The following is an 18,602-nucleotide window of genomic DNA, read 5'->3' as shown; positions in this document are numbered from 1 at the left end:
AGTAATTGGCTGGATTGGATTGGTCCTACTTTTTGTGGACGGGACATACTTGGGCAATTTTTCACTGGTAAATGCCAGTGTTGTAGCTGTACTGGAACAGTTTGGCTAGTGGCACGGCATGTTCTGGAGCACATTTGTGCCAATACTGTCATTACAGCCAGGATGTTATCGGGCCCCATAGTCTTTGTCTTATCCAGTGCGCTCAACCATTTCTTGATATCTCGTGGTGTGAAGTGAACTGGCTGAAGACTGGCATCTGTGATGGTGGGGATCTCGAGAGGAGGCCAAGATGGATCAACCACTTGGCACTTATGGCTGAAGATGGTTGCGAACGCTTCAGCCTTGTCTTTTGCACTCACTTGCAGGGCTCTGCCATCATTGAGGATGGGGATATTCATGGAGCCTCTTCCTCCTGTTGTTGTTTAATTGTCCACCACCAATCACGACTGGATGTGGCAGGACTGCAGAGCTTTGATCTGATCCGTTGGTTGTGGGATCGCTTAGCTCTGTTTATAGCATGCTGCTTCATAGAAACATAGATACATAGAAGATAGGAGCAGGAGTAGGCCATTCGGCCCTTCGAGCCTGCTCCGCCATTCAATGAGATCATGGCTGATCATCCAAATTCAGTACCCTGTCCCTGCCTTCTCCCCATATCCCTTGATCCCTTTAGCCTCAAGAAATATATCCAACTCTTTCTTGAATATATTTAATGAACTGGCCTCCACCGCCCTCTGTGGCAGAGAATTCCACAGGTTCACCACTCTCTGGGTGAAGAAATTCCTCCTCATTTCAGTCCTAAATGGCTTACCCCTTATCCTTAGACTATGACCCCTGGTTCTGGACTCCCCAGCCATCAGAAACATCCTTTCTGCATCTAGTCTGTCCAGACCGGACAGAATTTTATAGGTTTCGATGAGATCCCCTCTCAATCTTCTAAACTCCAGTGAGTATAAGCCCAATTGACACAATCTCTCCTCGTACGTCATTCCTGCCATCCCAGGTATCAGCCTGGTGAATCTTCGCTGCACTCCCTCCATGGCAAGAACGTCCTTCCTCAGGTAAGGTGACCAAAACTGCACACAATACTCAAGGTGCGGTCTCACCAAGGCCCTGTACAACTGCAGCAAGACATCCTTGTTCTTGTACTCGAACCCTCTTGCTACGAAGGCCAACATACCATTTGCCTTCTTAACCGTCTGCTGCACCTGCATGCTTACCTTCAGCGACTGGTGCACAAGAACACCCAGGTCTCTTTGCACTTCCCCTTCTCCCAATCTATTGCCATTCAAATAATAATCTGCCTTCCTGTTATTGCCACCAAAGTGGATAACCTCACATTTATCCACATTATAGTGCATTTGCCATGTTTCTGCACAATCACCCAACCTGTCCAAATCGTACTGGAGTTTCATGACATCCTCCTCACAGCATACCCTCCCACCCAGCTTTGTGTCATCTGCAAATTTGGAGATATTACATCCAATTCCCTCGTCCAGATCATTAATATATATTGTGAACAGCTGGGGTCCTAGGACCGATCCCTGCGGTACCCCACTAGTCACTGCCTGCCACTCGGAAAACGACCCGTTTATTCCAACTCTTTGCTTTCTGTCCGCCAACCAGTTCTCTATCCAAGTCAATACCTTGCCCCCAATCCCATGTGCCTTAATTTTGCACGCTAACCTCTTATGCAGGACCTTATCGAAAGCCTTCTGAAAGTCCAAATACACCACATCCACTGGTTCTCCCTTATCTATTTTACCAGTTACATCCTCAAAAAATTCCAGTAGATTAGTCAAGCATGATTTACCTTTTGTAAATCCATGTTGACTTTGTCCGATCCTGTCACTGCTTTCCAAGTGCTCTGCTATTACATCTTTTATAATGGACTCTAGCATTTTCCCCACTACTGATGTCAGGCTTACCGGTCTATAATTCCCCGCTTTTTCTCTGCCACCTTATTTGAATAGTGGGGTAACATTAGCTACCCTCCAATCCATGGGTACCGTTCCAGAGGCTATCGAGTTCTGGAAGATGACCAGCAATGCATCTACTATTTCCAGGGCCACTTCCTTAAGTACCCTGGGATGTAGATTATCAGGCCCTGGGGATTTATCGGCCTTCAGTCCCATCAATTTTCCTAACACCATTTCCCTACAAATACTGATTTCTTTCAGTTCCACCCTTTCATCAGACCCTATGTTCCGCGGTATTTCTGGGAGGTTATTTGTGTCCTCCTTTGTGACGACAGAACCAAAATATGTATTTAGTTGGTCCACCATTTCTTTGCTCCCCATTATAAATTCCCCCGATTCTGACTGCAAGGGACCTACGCTTGACTTCACCAATCTTTTTCTCTTTACATATCTATAAAAGCTTTTACAGTCAGTTTTTATGTTCCCTGCAAGCTTACTCTCATATTCTATTTTCCCTTTCTTAATTAATCCCTTTGTCCTCCTTTGTTGAATCCTAAACTGCTCCCAATCCTCAGAATTATTGCTTTTTCTGGCCAATTTGTATGTGCTCTCCTTGGATCTTATGCTATCCCTAATTTCCCTTGTTAGCCACGGTTGAGTCACCTTTTTTGTTTTATTTTTATGCCAAACTGGGATGAACAACTTCTGTAGTTCATCCATTCGGTCTTTGAATGTTTGCCATTGCCTATCCACCGTCAACCCTTTGAGTGCCATTCCCCAATCAATCCTACCCAACTCGCTCCTCAGACCATCGTAGTTTCCTTTATTTAAATTGAGGACGCTAGTTTCTGAGTCAACTACTTCATTCTCCATCTTAATGAAGAATTCGATCATATTATGATCGCTCCGACCCAAGGGGCCTCGTACAACAAGATTGCTAATTAATCCTTTCTCGTTACATAATACCCAGTCTAAGATGGCCTGATCTCTGGTTGGTTCCTCGACATATTAGTCCAGGAAACCATCCCGTAAACACTCCAGGAATTCCTCCTCCACAGTATTGTTACTAATTTGGTTAGCCCAATCTATATATAGATTAAAGTCACCCATGATGACTGCTGTGCCCTTATTGCACGCTTCTTTAATTTCCCTTTTAATGCTATCCCCAACCTCCGCCTTACTGTTTGGAGGTCTATATACCACTCCCACTAATGTTTTTTTCCCCTTAGTATTTCTCAATTCTACCCATACAGATTCCACCTCATCAGAGCTAATATCCTTCATTACAATTGTGTTAATCCCTTCTTTAACCAGTAATGCTACCCCTCCTCCCTTTCCTTTTTGCCTATCTTTCCTGAATATCGAATACCCCTGGATGTTGAGTTCCCAGTCTTGGCCGTCCTTGAGCCACGTTTCCGTAATCCCAACCAAATCATATTCGTTTACCTCTATTTGCGCAGCCAATTCATCCACCTTATTACAAATGCTCCTCGCATTAAGACACAAAGCCTTCAGGCTTGTTTTTTTAACGCTCTTAGACCTATTAGAATTATTATTTACTGTGGCCACGTTTGATTTAAACCGTTGATTTCTCTGACTGCCACTTTTGTTTTTCTCCTTCCTATCTTTTGCTTTTACCCTTGTTTCCCTTTCCTCTGTCTCCCTGCTCAGGTTCCCAACCCCCTTCCATTTTAGTTTAAACCCTCCCCCAGAGCACTAGCAAACACTCCCCCTAGGACATCGGTTCCAGCCCTGCCCAGGTGCAGACCGTCTGGTTTGAACTGGTCCCACCTCCCCCAGAACTGGTTCCAATGTCCCAGGAACTTGAATCCCTCCCCCTGGCACCATTCCTCTAGCCACGTATTCATCTGAAGTATCCTTCTATTTCTACTCTGACTAGCACGTGACACTGGTAGCAATCCTGAGATTACTACCTTTGAGGTCCTGTTTTTTAATTTACCTCCTAACTCCCTATATTCCGCTTTTAAGACCTCATCCCGCTTTTTACCTATATCGTTGGCACCACGACAACTGGCTGTTCACCCTCCCCTTCCAAGATGTTCTGCAGCCGCTCGGAGACATCCTTGACCCTTGCACCAGGGAGGCAACACACCATCCTGGAGTCTCGTTTGCGGCCGCAGAAACGCCTATCTATTCCCCTTACAATTGAATCCCCTATTACTATAGCTCTACCACTCTTTTTCCTCCCATTCTGTGCAGCAGAGCCACCCCTGGTGCCAGGAAGTTGGCTGCTGCTGCCTTCCTCTGATAAGCCATCCCCCCCAACAGTACTCAAAGTGGTATATCTGTTGGAGAGGGGGATTGCCACAGGGGACCCCTGCACTACCTGCCTGCACCTAGTACTCTGCCTGTTGGTCACCCGCTCCCTTTCTTCCTGCTCTTTAGCATGCATGTAGTCCTGTGTTGTAGCGTCACCAGGTTGGCACCTCATTTTTAGGTACGCCTGGTGCTGCTCCTGGCATGCTCTTCTACACTCCTCATTGAACAAGGGTTAGACCCCTGGCTTGATGGTAATGGTGGAGTGAGGGATATGCCGGGCCATGAGGTTACAGATTGTGGTGGAATACAATTCTGCTGCTGCCCCACAGCACCTCATGGATGCCCCATTTTGAGCTGCTAGATCTGTTCTGAATCTATTCCATTTAGCACAGTGGTAGTGCCACACAACACGATGGAGGGTGTCCTCAGGTGTGAAGATGGGACTTCATCGCCTCAATAACTGTGCGGTGGTCACTCCTACCAATACTGTCATGGACAGATGCATCTGTGATAGGTACATTGGCAAGGATGAGCCAAGTAGATTTTTCCCTTGTGTTGGTTCTCTCACCAACTGCCGCAGGCCCAGCCTGGCAGTTATGTCCTTCAGGATTCGACCAGCTCAGTCAGTATGGTGCTACTAATGAATTAAGATGGACTAAATGCCAATTGCTATCTGTAATTATCTTGAGATATTGTCGATAGTATTTTGTCTCTGAGAGTCAGCAGCAGTTGCACCACAAATCAAGTATGTTACATTGCAGGAATCTATTAGCCTTCATCACCAGCGCATCAATGAGAGAACAAAAGATACTGGGGTTAATGTTTTGGGGGGTCAGCGGGCACGTTTGGTGGCAGGTCGGGATGAAACTATTTTTTTGACAGTATGTTGGGAACCCGCCGTCAACCCGCCGCCACGTGACCTTGTTAAGGGCCACTTAAAAAGATTTTTGAGCTCACTTTTAAATCTTATGATGTCGCCCACGGGATCCACACTGATCGGGATCACATCAGGTAAGGAGGTAGGGAGTTGTGTCACCAGGAAATTAGCTCTTTACTTGACAGCTGCAAATGTGCTATAAAAGCTCCCGTCTCACAGCTGTTCACTTTCCAAGCTCAGAAGCTGTTGTTTGCTGCATTTAGAGGACAGATTGAGCTTTATGCAGGTTGCAAGTGTTTGGAGTAAACTCTGTATCCAGTGTCACCTCATTGGAACAACCTCTCTCACCACTGACAGATTGCTTCTGTCATCTCAACTTCACCTGCCATCTATTCCATCAGCATCAGTGCCTTTGAAACTCTCTCACCTTGGTCCTCAGAATCCCATCACAATCAGCCCCAACATCAGCAGCACCAGGCACACCAGCAGCATCAACAAAAATACCAACCTTCTCCACAATCAGCACCCGAACACATTGCTGTCCGGGAGGCCAGGGATGGCCTCACCATGGCCAGATTTACTTCATTTGACACTGTACACATGATGTGCCAGGTTGGCACCACCCCACACCAGCACCATAAAGGATCCCTACAATGCCCAAGCCATTCCTTTCACACACGTCAGCAGTGTGGGGGTACCGTTATGTCTCACCATTCACTGCAACTCACTAAACCACTTCCAAAGGTGCACACAAATCTGTCCAAGAATGCAGAGTGTTGAAAATAAAGATTTCAATGTTTGACACCACATTAACAAAAACTTCACATGAAGATTGGCTAAAACACCCAAGTGACAACCCTTGTGTGTTGTTAGTCGGTATGATTGGACTAGGATGAGGCTGAGTGCGGCTTGGCAGTAATGTTTCGTGATCTACTGAGATCATTGAAAGGTTTGCGCCACTGCAGCCTGGTCCTCCTGACAACATCCCTGCTTGTGTCCTCCTGTGCAATGCGCAACCAGGCTGTGTTGATCTCCTGGGGAGGTGTCTTCCGCCCATTGGAAGGGAAGAGAACCTCCCTGCGTGCTGTGACTCCCTCCATAAGCATATGGAGGGAGTCATGGGAGAGCCTGGGTGCCGCCGTGCACCTCTGTGCAGTGCTCATCAGTGCTGGCAGCACCTCAATGCTGGAGCACACTGACAGCACTAATGGTAAAATCACTTTGCGCATGGTCCCTTTAAGGAAACCGGCTGAAGACGTGTTATCAAGTGACATCATCAGACCCGCTTCCTTCAATTGACTGGCAAACGTGCTGGGCGGGCTTAACGAGCCCAATCAACGTAAAATCATTTTACAGAGCGGGCTGGAGCCAGCAACAATGTCGGGACCTGCCACCGACCCCGGCCGCACCAGACCCGCCGAGGTAGGGAAACTCACAGCCAGTATTTCTGTGCTATAATGCTATAATCTAAAGCCATGTGACTGAAATTAGTCCTCACTTGTCTTCGAACTTCAAATGCAACACAATCACCCGTCAATGCAGTTTTGAAAAATGTCCTCATGTCCTCCCGGAGTCTCCTGACTGGTTGGCTCTGGGCCTGACAACCGTTCCTGGTCCACCTCCATCATCAAGGTTTTTACACTGTATAGTTGGTAGGTGTGTCATGACTGCCTAAGATGTAAGCACATTTCTCTCTCTCATGTCTCCTCTGACCCGCCTCCAGAACCAGCAAATATAGTAATATCAGCAGCAGCATACCCATGATCAGAATTGTAGCACTGTTGCATTAAGTAGCACTGGGCAAACACCTATAAATAGTAAATGGGGAGGGGGGGGGGGAAATGCAGTAGGCCAAAAAAAAGGGAAAGAAAAGTTGCCAGAATGTGAAAAGTATGTATTGCAGGCAGCCAGACTAAATTTGCCTCAGTAATACATTAGGGTAGCTTTCAACTTGCCATGCAGGCATAAAATTGGCATTGTGGATCAGTTAACCCGTTACAGAACTCGCCCAATTTTAATTTCCATTGAAATCACACAATGCCAGTAAGGTGAAAATCTACCCTAATATTTCCTATTAAGATTGGAAGCTCCAAAATGGCTTAATGGGACACGAGCCAAACACTGAAAGTTTGCAGCACTTTCCCAGGGCTGAGTCCAGGTTATGGGGCATGCTTAATGAGGGAAATGCATTCCATGTGCACTTGCCTTCTGCTCCCTTTCTACTAGCCCAGTTTGCTCTGCGCTTCGAGGGTTCGACTGGCCTAAGGCTTGCAGGCCTGTTAATGTACACCAGGTTTTTTTGATTGGCGCCTGCATTGCCAGTGCACATAATTATGGAATCAATTGTGCCCCAGCATCTATCGTATATGAACTGCGACAATGGTGCAGATCTAGCTCAAATTTTGATGGGCTCAGGTCAGTGACTCTGCTCCTGATTGCCACCAGCAAGACAATAAACCTCATATGCTATTTCCACCCACTGTAATCCTCTGCATTGCTGAAATTTGTCTCTTATATTCCTTTTTTCCCCTGAAACATTCCATAAATGTTCTCATATAGAGTTAAATCAAGGGCTTGTATTAGCTATAGTATAAACTAGATATATAACTTATTGTAAGGTGCCTTCTCATCACTCAAGTTTGAATAAACTGCTAAAACTCAATTGTGTATCCTCCATTTAGCAAACCTACAAGTGGACAGGTACAATGATCACCAGAAGATACTTCAGTTACATCGATACATAGGTTTGTACCAACTGATGTCAAGCACGGACCCCATGTAGTTCTAACCCATCTACTTCAAATAAGGAAACAATAATCAGGGAAATAATAACAACTTGACACCTACTCTGGATATTAACTTTTTAAAATCTTTCTGACTAAAGGCGGTCATAAAGTGAATCAAGGTTACAATGCTTGGACAACATTTGTAAACATATTAAAATATTCATATCTTTCGTAATGAGTGAAAGGACAGGCCTAACAGTTGGTGCGAGTAAGAAATGTAAGAAAGCCTAAAAGGAGATTACAGATACATATGGCCTTCTGGAGAGAGGCTGGAATTACATTTCCGTTTCTTGTTCCTGGCATTAAAAACATTTAAAGTGGCATAAATTATTTAACATGGCTAGAAACAGAAAGCAATTTGTCAGTGGGCAGAGATGGTCCTACCTTACAGGAAGAGACAGCTGCAAGCTAAGCACTTCCCACAGGAACAGCTCCTGCACCCAGAACTATTAACTGGCAGGCCTAAATGTCGCACATTACCAAAACGCATAACTCTTGCATTACTCAAACAGCATTGTGCTGCATCTCTATCTGTCAGCCACTTTATGAAAGTCAATATTTCCTGACAAGTATCCGTCTGCTTTCCTTTAACCATTTGTGGTGAGGCTGCAAGCACTCTCCAAACAATTTATTTTGATTACACCAAATTTTGCACTGTTCAGCATTTCATTTAAGAACTCCAGTCTACCTCCTTCAGTTAGTCAAAAGGTTGGGAAAGCCAGATGCAGCTGTGACCAGATGAGGCACCTACTTATGTTCTCAAATATGTCTGTAAAAGAACGCCTGACTTCTTCTAAATAAAAACAGAATATAAGCTTAAAAATGCTAGAATATCTTAATACCAAAGATAAATGTATCACTTATTATTAAAAACTATTAAATAGCATCTGCCAAATGTGATTACACGTGTGGTGGCTGGTAGCCTAGAAATACGGCATCACAACAGCTCAAGTTTCACCTCATACCCGACACTTTGCTTTTTATGAGCTGAACAATTACCATTTATCTTGGTAAATAAAACAATATTAACCAAAATTGTCTATGCTTGAAATCCTAAAATGTTGAAATAAAGGCTTCCTGTTCTAAAATATTTCAAGTAATATTGAGGATAGGTGCTTCTTCACAAGAAAGGAGAGAAAGGTCAAAGGGCAAGACACTCTAGACTATTGTCCATCTTTACCAACATCGTTAGTAAAGGTCGGAAAGCAGGTCACCTGCCTGTACTCTTCACTTGTGGAACTGTGTGTGGCATGGTGCTCGAAAATCAGCCCAGCAATCCTGGGTTCTATTTTGAGGACGGTTAAATCTATGACAGGTTTATCTATTTAACCTAACTAATGTCTTCTGAGGCTCCCTGTGAAGAACCCACTGCAACATAACAGATATGGAGTCATTAGTGTCTTTCTCTGTGTTCTACAAGAACGTATTCCACTCTTATGGCACCGGGTAGTATTACCAACATGATAGCACCACGACTGACCGAGCTGGCCGAGTCCGAAATGACATAACTGCCAGTCTGGCCCTGCGACATGAGGGAAAAACCTACTTGACCTCGTCCTCACCAATTTACCTGTGGTGTATGTAACCTGTTCCACCTTAAGAGAACTTAAGCCTGTTCCACCTTAAGAGATGTACTACTTTCTCTGGCTGCTGTATACGTAATACCGGTGGTGACCACCGGTATATAAGCACTGTGTAGTAACATTGTATTTAGTATAGTCCCGACCTCCAACCAGTAAAGACCTGTTGAACTTTAATCTTGTAGTCTGTGTTAGTAATTACAACTAGAACACACAGACTTAACATTACCTATCGCAGATGCATCTGCCCATGACAGTATTGGGAGTGGTGACCAGCGCACAGTCATTGTGGAGACGAAGTCCAGTCTTCACACTGAGGACACCCTCCATCGTGTTGTGTGGCACTACCACCATGCTAAATGGGATAGATTCAGAACAGATCTAGCAGCTCAAAACTGGGCATCCATGAGGCGCTGTGGGCCATCAACAGCAGCAGAATTATATTCCATCACATTCTGTAACCTCATGGCCCTGCATATCCCTCACTCTACCATTACCATCAAGCCAGGGGACCAACCCTGGTTCAATAAGGAGTGTAGAAGAGCAGGCCAGGAGCATTTAGGTGTACCTAAAACTGAGGTGGCAACCTGGGGAAGCTGCAACACAGGACTACATGCATGCTAAACAGTGGAAGCAGCATGCTGTAGACAGGGCTAAGTGATCCCACAACCAACAGATCAGATCAAAGCTCTGCAGTCCTGCCACATCCAGTCGTGAATGGTGGTGGACCATTAAACAGCTAACGGGAGGAGGAGGCTCATGAATATCCCCATCCTCAATGATGGTGGAGCCCAGCACGTGAGTGCAAAAGACAAGGCTCAAGTATTTGCAACCATCTTCAGCCAGAAGTGCCAAGTGGATGATTCATATTGGCCTACCGCTGAGGGTCCCATGGTCACAGAAGCCAGTCTTCAGACAATTCGATTCACTCCATGTGATATCAAGAAACGGCTGAGCGCACTGGATACAGCAAAGGCTATGGGCCCCAACAACGTCCCCGCTATTGTGCTGAAGACTTGTGCTCCAGAACTAGCCGCGCCTCTAGCCAAGCTGTTCCAGTACAGCTACAACACTGGCATCTATCCAACATTGTAGAAAACTGCCCAGGTGTGTCCTGTCCACAAAAAGCAGGACAAATCCAACTCAGCCAATTACCACCCCATCAGTCTACTCTCAATTATCAGCAAAGTGATGGAAGGTGTCATCGACAGTGCCATCAAGCGACACTTACTCACCATTAACCTGCTCACTGATGCCAAGTTTGGGTTCCACCAAGATCACTCTGCTCCTGACCTTATTACAGCCTTGGTCCAAACATGGACAAAGGAGCTGAATTCCAGAGGTGAGGTGAGAGTGACTGCCCTTGACATCAAGGCAGCTATTGACTGAGTGTGGCATCAAGGAGCCCTAATAAAACTGAAGTCAATGGGAATCAGGGGGAAAACGCTCCACTGGCTGGAGTCATATCTAGCACAAAGGAAGATGGTTGTGGTGATTGAAGGTCAATCATCACAGCCCCAGGACATCGCTGCAGGAGTTCCTCAGGGCAGTGTCCCAGGCCCAACCATCTTCAGCTGCTTCATCAATGACCTTCCCTCTAACGTAAGGTCAGAAATGGGGATGTTCGCTGATGACTGCACAATGTTCAGCGCCATTCACAGCTCCTCAGATAATAAAGCAGTCAATGCCCGCATGCAACAAGACCTGGACGACTTTCAGGCTTGGGTTGATAAGTAGTAGGTAACATTCGCGCCACAGAAGTGCCAGGCAATGACTATCTCCAACAAGTGAGAGTCTAACCACCTCCCCTTGACATTCTGAATCCTCCACCATCAACATCCTGGGGGTCACCGCTAACTAGAAACTTAACTGGACCAGCCACATAAATACTGTGGCAACAAGAGCAGGTCAGAGGCTAGGTGTTCTGCAGCGAGTGTCTCACCTCCTGACTCCCCAAAGCCTTTCCACCATCTACAAGGCCCAAGTAAGGAGTGTGATGGAATACTCTCCAATTGCCTGGATGAGTGCAGCTCCAACAACACTCAAGAAGCTCGACACCATCAAGGACAAAGCAGCCTGCTTGATTAGCACCCCATCTAACACCTTAAACTTTCACTCCCTCCACCACTGGCGTACCGTGCCTGCAGTGTGTACCATCTACAAGATGCACTGCAGCAGCTTGCCAAGGTTTCTTCGACAGCACCTCCCAAACCCGCAACCTCTTCCACCTAGAAGGACTAGGGCAGCAGGTGCATGGGAACACCACCACCTCCAAGTTCCGCTCCAAGTCACACACCATCCTGACTTGGAAGTATAACGCCGATCCTTCATCGTCACTGGGTCAAAATCCTGGAACTCCCTCCCTAACAGCACTGTGGGAGTACCTTCACTACACCGTTTGCAGCAGTTCAAGAAGACGGCTCACCACCACCTTCTGAAGGGCAATTAGGGATGGGCAATAAACGCTGGCCTTGCCAGTGATGCCCACAACCCATGAAAGAATAAAAAAAATTGTACCAAGCAACTAGCCCAATCAAAAGCACTATACATACTTGCATACGTTGTCCACAAATTTTAAAATATTTGTTCTCAGCTTGAGGGTAACAATGTTGGCACGATCACATTTATTGCATATCCTTAGTTGTCTTGAGATAGAAGTGATGGGACTTCTCATAGAATCAGAGTTATACAGCACAGAAAGAGGCCCTTCAGCCCATTGTGTCTGCGCCGGCCATCAAGCCCTATCTATCCGAATCCCATTTTCCAGCACTTGGTCCGTAGCCTTGTATGCTATGGCGTTTCAAGTGCTCCTTGAATGTTTTGAGGGTTCCTGCCTCTACCACCCTTTCAGGCAGTGAGTTCCAGATTCCAACCACCCTCTGGGTGAAAAAGTATTTCCTCAAAACCCTTCTAAACCTCCTGCCCCTTACCTTGAAACTATGTCCCTTGGTTATTGACTCCTCTACTAAGGGGGAATATTCCTTTCTATCTACTCTATCTATGCCCCTCATAATTTTGTACACCTCAATCAGGTCCCCCCTCAGCCTTCCCTGCTCTAAGGAAAACAACCCCAGCCTGTCCAGTCTCTCTTCATAGCTGAAACGCTCCAGCCCAGGTAACATCCTGTTGAATCTCCTCTGCACCCTCTCTAATGCAATCACATCCTTCCTATAGTGTGGTGACCAGAACTGCACACAGTACTCCAGCTGTGGCCTAACTAGCGTTTTGTACAGCTCCATCATAACCTCTCTGCTTTTATATTCTATGCCTCGGCTAATGAAGGCAAGTATCCCATATGCCTTCTTAATCACCTTATCTACCTGTCCTGCTGCCTTCAGGGATCTATGTACATGCACACCAAGGTCCCTCTGATCCTCTGTCCTTCCTAGGGTCCTACCATTCATTGTGTATTCCCTTGTCTTGTTAGTCCTCCCAAAATACATCACCTCACACTTTTTGGGGTTAAATTCCATTTGCCACTGTTCTGCCCATCTGACCAACCCGTCTATATCGTCCTGTAGCTTTCGACCATCACCCTCTGCCTCCTGCCACTAAGGCAATTTTGGATCCAATGTGCCAAATTGCCCTGGATCCCATGGGCTCTTACCTCCTTGACTAGTCTCCCATGCGAGACTTTGTCAAAAGCCTTACTGAAGTCCATGTAGACTACATCAACTGCACTACCCTCATCCACACACCTAGTCACCCCCTCGAAAAATTCAATCAAATTGGTTAGACATGATCTCCCCCTGACTAAGCCATGCTGACTATCCCTGATTAATCCTTGCCTCTCCAAGTGGAGACTTCTCCTTGGACTACTGCATTCATTGTAGTAATCGTGCTTCCATGATGATGTTAAGTAGTGAATTCCAGGATTTTGATGAACTAACAGTGGTATACGTCGAAGCCTGGGTGGTGTTTCAAAGTCTTTCAGTTGCCTAGGCCCTAAGCAGTGGAATTCCCTTCCTAAACCTCTCCGCCTTTCCTCCATTAAGATGCTCCGCAAAACCTACCTCTTCCCTGTCCTAGTACCTTCTTATGTGGCTAAGTGTCACATTTTGTTTGATAACGCTCCATTGGGACATTTTACAGGAAACTTTGGTTTATCCGGAGGTTAACTGTCCGGAATGTTCGATCCACCGGCAAAATTCAGGAGTCGGTTCAATACGTTTTTTTTCTTTTCGTTGCTTTTTTTTCACCAGTCAGGCTCTGCAAGGTCTAGCTAAAGCTGTTGCTTAGCTACAGAGACGCTTGCAAGCTACGGCCGACTGTTTAGAAGCTGTTGCTAAGCAACAGGGTTTGTTGCTAGATACGGAGCTCAAAAGCTCCGTATGTTTTAACATTAGCGCTGGTTTGTCCAGCAGTTTTGATGGGATGGCAACAGCTCGGTCCCGAAGGTGCCGGATATCACAAAGTTTCCTGTACTATGTTAAAGGTGCTATATAAATGCAAATTATTATTGCTGTATGTGACTTGGATAGGATCATGCAGGTGGTATTGTTCCTATGACATTGCTGCTTTTGTTCTTTTCAGTGGTAGAGGTTGCAGGGCTGGGAGGTGCTGTCAAAGTTTGTTTGAAAAGTTGCTGCAGTGCATCCTATAGATAATACATACTGGGGCCACAGTGGTGAAGGGGGTGAATACTGAGTTCAGTGGTGGGGTGCCAATCAAACAGATTGCTTTGTATCGAGCTTCTTGAGTGCTGTTGTGGCAGCACCCATCCAGGTGAATGTGAGTATTCCATCACACTCCTTACTTGAGCCATGTAGATGGTGGAGTGGCATTCAGGGATCGGATGAACCACTCATCTCAGAGGACTCAACCTCTGCCCTGCTCTTGTTGCCACTGTGTTGACAAATGTTGATCCAGTTAAACTACTCGTCAATGGAAAACACCAGAATTTTGACAGTCAGGGACGGTGGTACCATTGAAGGTCAAGGGGTGGTGGTTGGGCCTTTTCCCTTTTCTTTTTGGAGATGATCATTGCCTGACACTTCTGTAGTGTGAATATTACTTGCCACTTGTCAGTCCAAGGCTTAATGTTGTCCAGTCCAATGTGGGCTGGTATAGGCTGTTCCATTATCAGAGGAGTTGTGAATGGAGCTAAACACTGTACAATCATCAGTGAACAGCATAATTTCTGACATTATGACAGAGGGAATATCATTATTGAAGTAGTTGAAGATGGTTGGGCCAAGGACACTGCCCTGAAGATCAATGATTGACCTCTAACAACCATGACTATCTTTCTGGATATCCAGAATGACGCAGCCATTGGAGGATTTCCCATGGATCTCGGTTTTGCTAGTGCTTCTTGGTGCCATACTCAGTCAAATGTTACCTTGATGTCAACTTTAGCTACTCTTGCATCTCTTAGAGTCATAGGGCTCGATTTTGCCATTGGTGGTGGGTTGGGTGCAGGTCAGGTGGTTGGCGGGTCCCGATCCCACCTCCGCTGTCAGGCGGGAAAAAATAGTGATTTTGCCCTAATTGGGCAATTGATTCCCAGCGTGTGCGCGCCCCTGGCCCAATTAGTTTTTTGGGCCTGAAACTCACCTCTGATGACGTCATTTCTCCAGCTGCATTTAAGGGCTCCAAGCAGCCTTGGTTCATTTTCAGCCTAAATTGTCCAGGAGGAAGAGGCTGAGCCAGAAGACTCCTCAGAGGAACCTGCAACCTCTGAGGGCGCAGCGTCAGCAGAATTAAGCGCACCCAGCACCAGCGCAGATACGCACACCTTGGTGGGACCTTCGGGACATAGAGTAGTGTTGTCACCTGGTGTATCACAGCTCACAAGTGAGCATCAGCAGATGGTGGAGACAGGGACAGCAGTGGAGAGTCCTTGTTGGAGGCCACAGATCGCTCCCAGCTCTGCTCAGCTGCATGTTGACCCTGTGCCTCCGGGTCCATCCAGAAGGAGAGTGGTGCTGGAACTCCAGGAACTGGTATAGGAGTCTCTGACAAGTATTGTCTCCAGGGTCACTGTGAATGTTGAGCAGGTGGAGGAATCCAACGCTAACATGAGCAGAGCCTTTGTGGAGGCATTGGTGAATGAACACATCACCGCGGAAAGGATGGCAACCTCCGTGGAAAGGATGGCTACGGTAGAGGAGCTAAGTCGCCAGAGTGTGGAAAACATGGTGAATTTTCAGAATAGACTGACATCTCTGGAGGAGCGATGAACAGCTATTGATCGGAGAAACCAGACCTTCATGGAAGTCCTCTGGAGCAGGACTGCCAGTGCAGGAACGGGTTCTCATGGCCCCACTGATGCGCAGCTGTCCAGCTACTTGCTAGGTCTGAAGTGGGGCTGACCCATGAGAGATGTTGGTGGCAGAGAACAAGGAAGTGTGGGCTCCTCTCCAAGCGCTCACACTCCCATGCCACTGCGGTGCTCTCGGTCAGAGCCCCACCAGAGTCCTCACCCAACTGAGATGGGCGTCTCAGCCCCTGCACAGCCGCAGGAGGAGCAGACTGTTGCCGAGCCCTCAAAGACTCGCAACCCCAGAGGACGCCTGCCAAAGGTGTCGAAGCAGGAGCAGCATCAGATTGAGCAAGGGGCCCCCACATCTGCTGAAGCCACAGGGGAAGCACCACATAGGAGCACATGCAAGAGGAAGATAAAGCACAAGTAATCACAAGGGTAGTCACTTGGGTGTTCTGTTGTGTTTAATTGTTAAATGCCATCCTTTAGTCAACGTATTAAAATTAAGTGATGGCAAACTGTTGAAGTTCTGGACTCTGTCATTTTGGAAATGGAAGTTCCACATTGAGGGCTCAGATTGAATTGTATTTGTCATGATGGTGGTCAGAGTGATAGGAAGTCACAGGTTCTTGTCCATTGTCTATGGTGTGGTAAGGTGGTGCCAGGCACATGTCTTTGAATGGGCAACTTAAGCAAATCTGGCCAAGAAGAGTGCATCCCTTGCAGCAATATGCTCACGTGCTGGTGCAGCTGGTTGATGCGCATCCACAAGGTCATCGTTCTTGTTCTCCTCCTCATCTGAGGAGGTTGTGCGCTGAGCCACTTGTTTCTCAGGCAGCGGCAAGCCACAATGCTGTGCGATGTTGTGCAGTGCACAGCAGACCACGACGATTCTGGAGACCCTGGCTGCTGAGCACTGCAGGGCTCCACCTGATCTGTCTAGGTATCTGAATCACATCTTCAGCAAGTTGATGGTTTGCTCGATGATGGATCTGGCCAAAATGTGGCTGGAGCTATAGCGCTCCTCAACTTCGTTGGATGGCCTCCTGAACGGCGTCATTAGCCACGTCTTCAGGCTAGCCCTTGTCTCCAAGCAGCCATCCGCAAAGTTGGTTTGGCGGACTGAAGAGCGGAGGCACACTAGACTGCCACAGGATGAACGAGTCATGGCAACTGCCAGGATACTTGGCGCAAACATACAAAATGTCCTTCTTGTGGTTACACACCAGCTGCACATTGAGGGAGTGGAAGCCCTTGCGGTTGACAAAAAGAGCTGGGTTGTGATGGGGTGCCTTAAGGGCCACATGTGTGCAGTCTACGATGCCCTGCGCCCTTGGCAAGCCTGCCATATTTGCAAAGCCAACCGCACACGCGGTTATACTTGCTTGATCCGTGGAGAAGTGTATGTAATTGTGCGCCTTTGCAAAGAGGGCATCAGTAACCTGCGTGATGCAAGTGTGTGCAGCCGACTGGGAGATGCCCCTGATCCCTGGAAGGAGCCTGAAGCAAAAAAGTTGAGTGCGGTGGTGAATTTGACAGCCACCGTTAAGGGGTGTCCACCCGTTCCTCTGGGCTCCAGATGTTGATGCAGCATTGCGCAGATGTCACCGACTGCCTCTCGCAAAAGCCTCAGCCTCCTTTGCCACTGCTGCTCACTCATGTTGAGGAAGCTGATCCTCAGCCTGTAAAAACCCTGTTTTGGGGGTATCTCCTGCGGCGACGTGTTTCCCTGCGCTGGCGCCTTCTGCCCTGTGCACCATCAGGTGGGTGAGCAGCAAGTTGGCGCTGCTGTTGTTCCTGGTTCTGCTGCTGCCGTGGCTGCTCTTCATCCGAATCCGAGGTCCAGAATGAAAGGAAATAAATGGTTCCCATGCTGCTAGTAGATACCTCAGTCGAGGAAGTGCTCAGTCAATGTGGGGAGAGGGTTTTCCCAGGAGGTCACAGTGGAGATGGATCTCTGCTTCACCACATCCAAAATCAGTGGACCTGCAAAAAGTTCTCCAAGACCTGAAAAACCAAAGTTCTGCCACCTGCAACTGATCCTTGATGAGAGCTCTGTTTTTATGGTGGAGCTGCAGCTGTTAGAAAGCCAGCCACTTGTCAACCCGACAGGATTAGCTGGCGTGTTTCAGGAGAGACGTGCAGCATGCTGGAAATGTGGCAAAATTTGAAAGGCCTCTCAAAATAGGATTATAGAGGTACTTAAGTGGTAGTTAAGTGCCTTAAGGGCCTATCCTGCCCCTGGAGGCGCGACCGAAACAGACTCTGCAAGCCCGCCTCTGGCAAAGTTGCGCGGAGGGGGGTTGACGGCGGGATCGGAACCCGCCGTCATTTTTTTCAAATTTTCACAACATTTCCGCCTCCTCAGGGCTGGTAAAATCCAGCCCTTAAAGTCATAACGGCATAGAAGGAGGCCATTCGGCCCAACAAGTCTGTGTCGGCTCTCTGCAGAGCAATCCAGTCAGTCCCATTCCCCCGCTCTATCCCCGTAGCCCTGCAAGTTTATTTCCCTCAAGTGCCTATCCAGTCTCCCCTTGAAAACATTGAGGGGGAAAAATTGAGTCGCGCCCCCTTTGGGGCGCTAACTTTGGCGGGGCGCTACTTTTAGCACCCCAAAAAAATTTGCGCCACTGCGACCGAAATTCATTGATAGCGCCCCAAGAGGGAAGCGGGGCGCTACTGGAAATGCTCTGCCTCCCTCTTGGGGCGCTGCGAGGGAATATTGCGGCGCTATGTGCCGTGGTACTGCAGACCTTCCGCCCCTTCTTAAAGGGGAGGGGCCTGGCGCAGCACCATCCAGGGCCCATCTGGGCCACCAGGGATTGGAGAGCCGGCAAAAGATCCCGGCACTCAAGAGAAGTACCGGGCTCACAGAGCGCAGTCGGCACTCCGCTGGGGCGCTGGTCAGGAGGCAGGGGACGGCATCGGGGGCAGGTGCTGGCAGATGGCCAGCAA

The 18,602-nt window shown here is 47.5% G+C and overlaps 1 protein-coding gene across 2 annotated transcripts in view; it reads right to left on the bottom strand.

Moving 5' to 3' along the window:
- The window catches only part of garem2 (GRB2 associated regulator of MAPK1 subtype 2), a 302,222-nt gene that overhangs the window by 16,135 nt on the left and 267,485 nt on the right, over positions 1-18,602 (bottom strand). The window lies entirely within an intron of this gene.

Source organism: Somniosus microcephalus, chromosome 9 (assembly GCF_052327205.1).
Source record: "Somniosus microcephalus isolate GS21.2 chromosome 9, FLI_Smic_1.0, whole genome shotgun sequence".
In the NCBI taxonomy this organism is placed as follows: domain Eukaryota; kingdom Metazoa; phylum Chordata; class Chondrichthyes; order Squaliformes; family Somniosidae; genus Somniosus; species Somniosus microcephalus.
The sequence above is the reverse complement of the archived record's forward strand: the minus strand, read 5'-3'. Positions and strand labels throughout refer to the sequence as shown.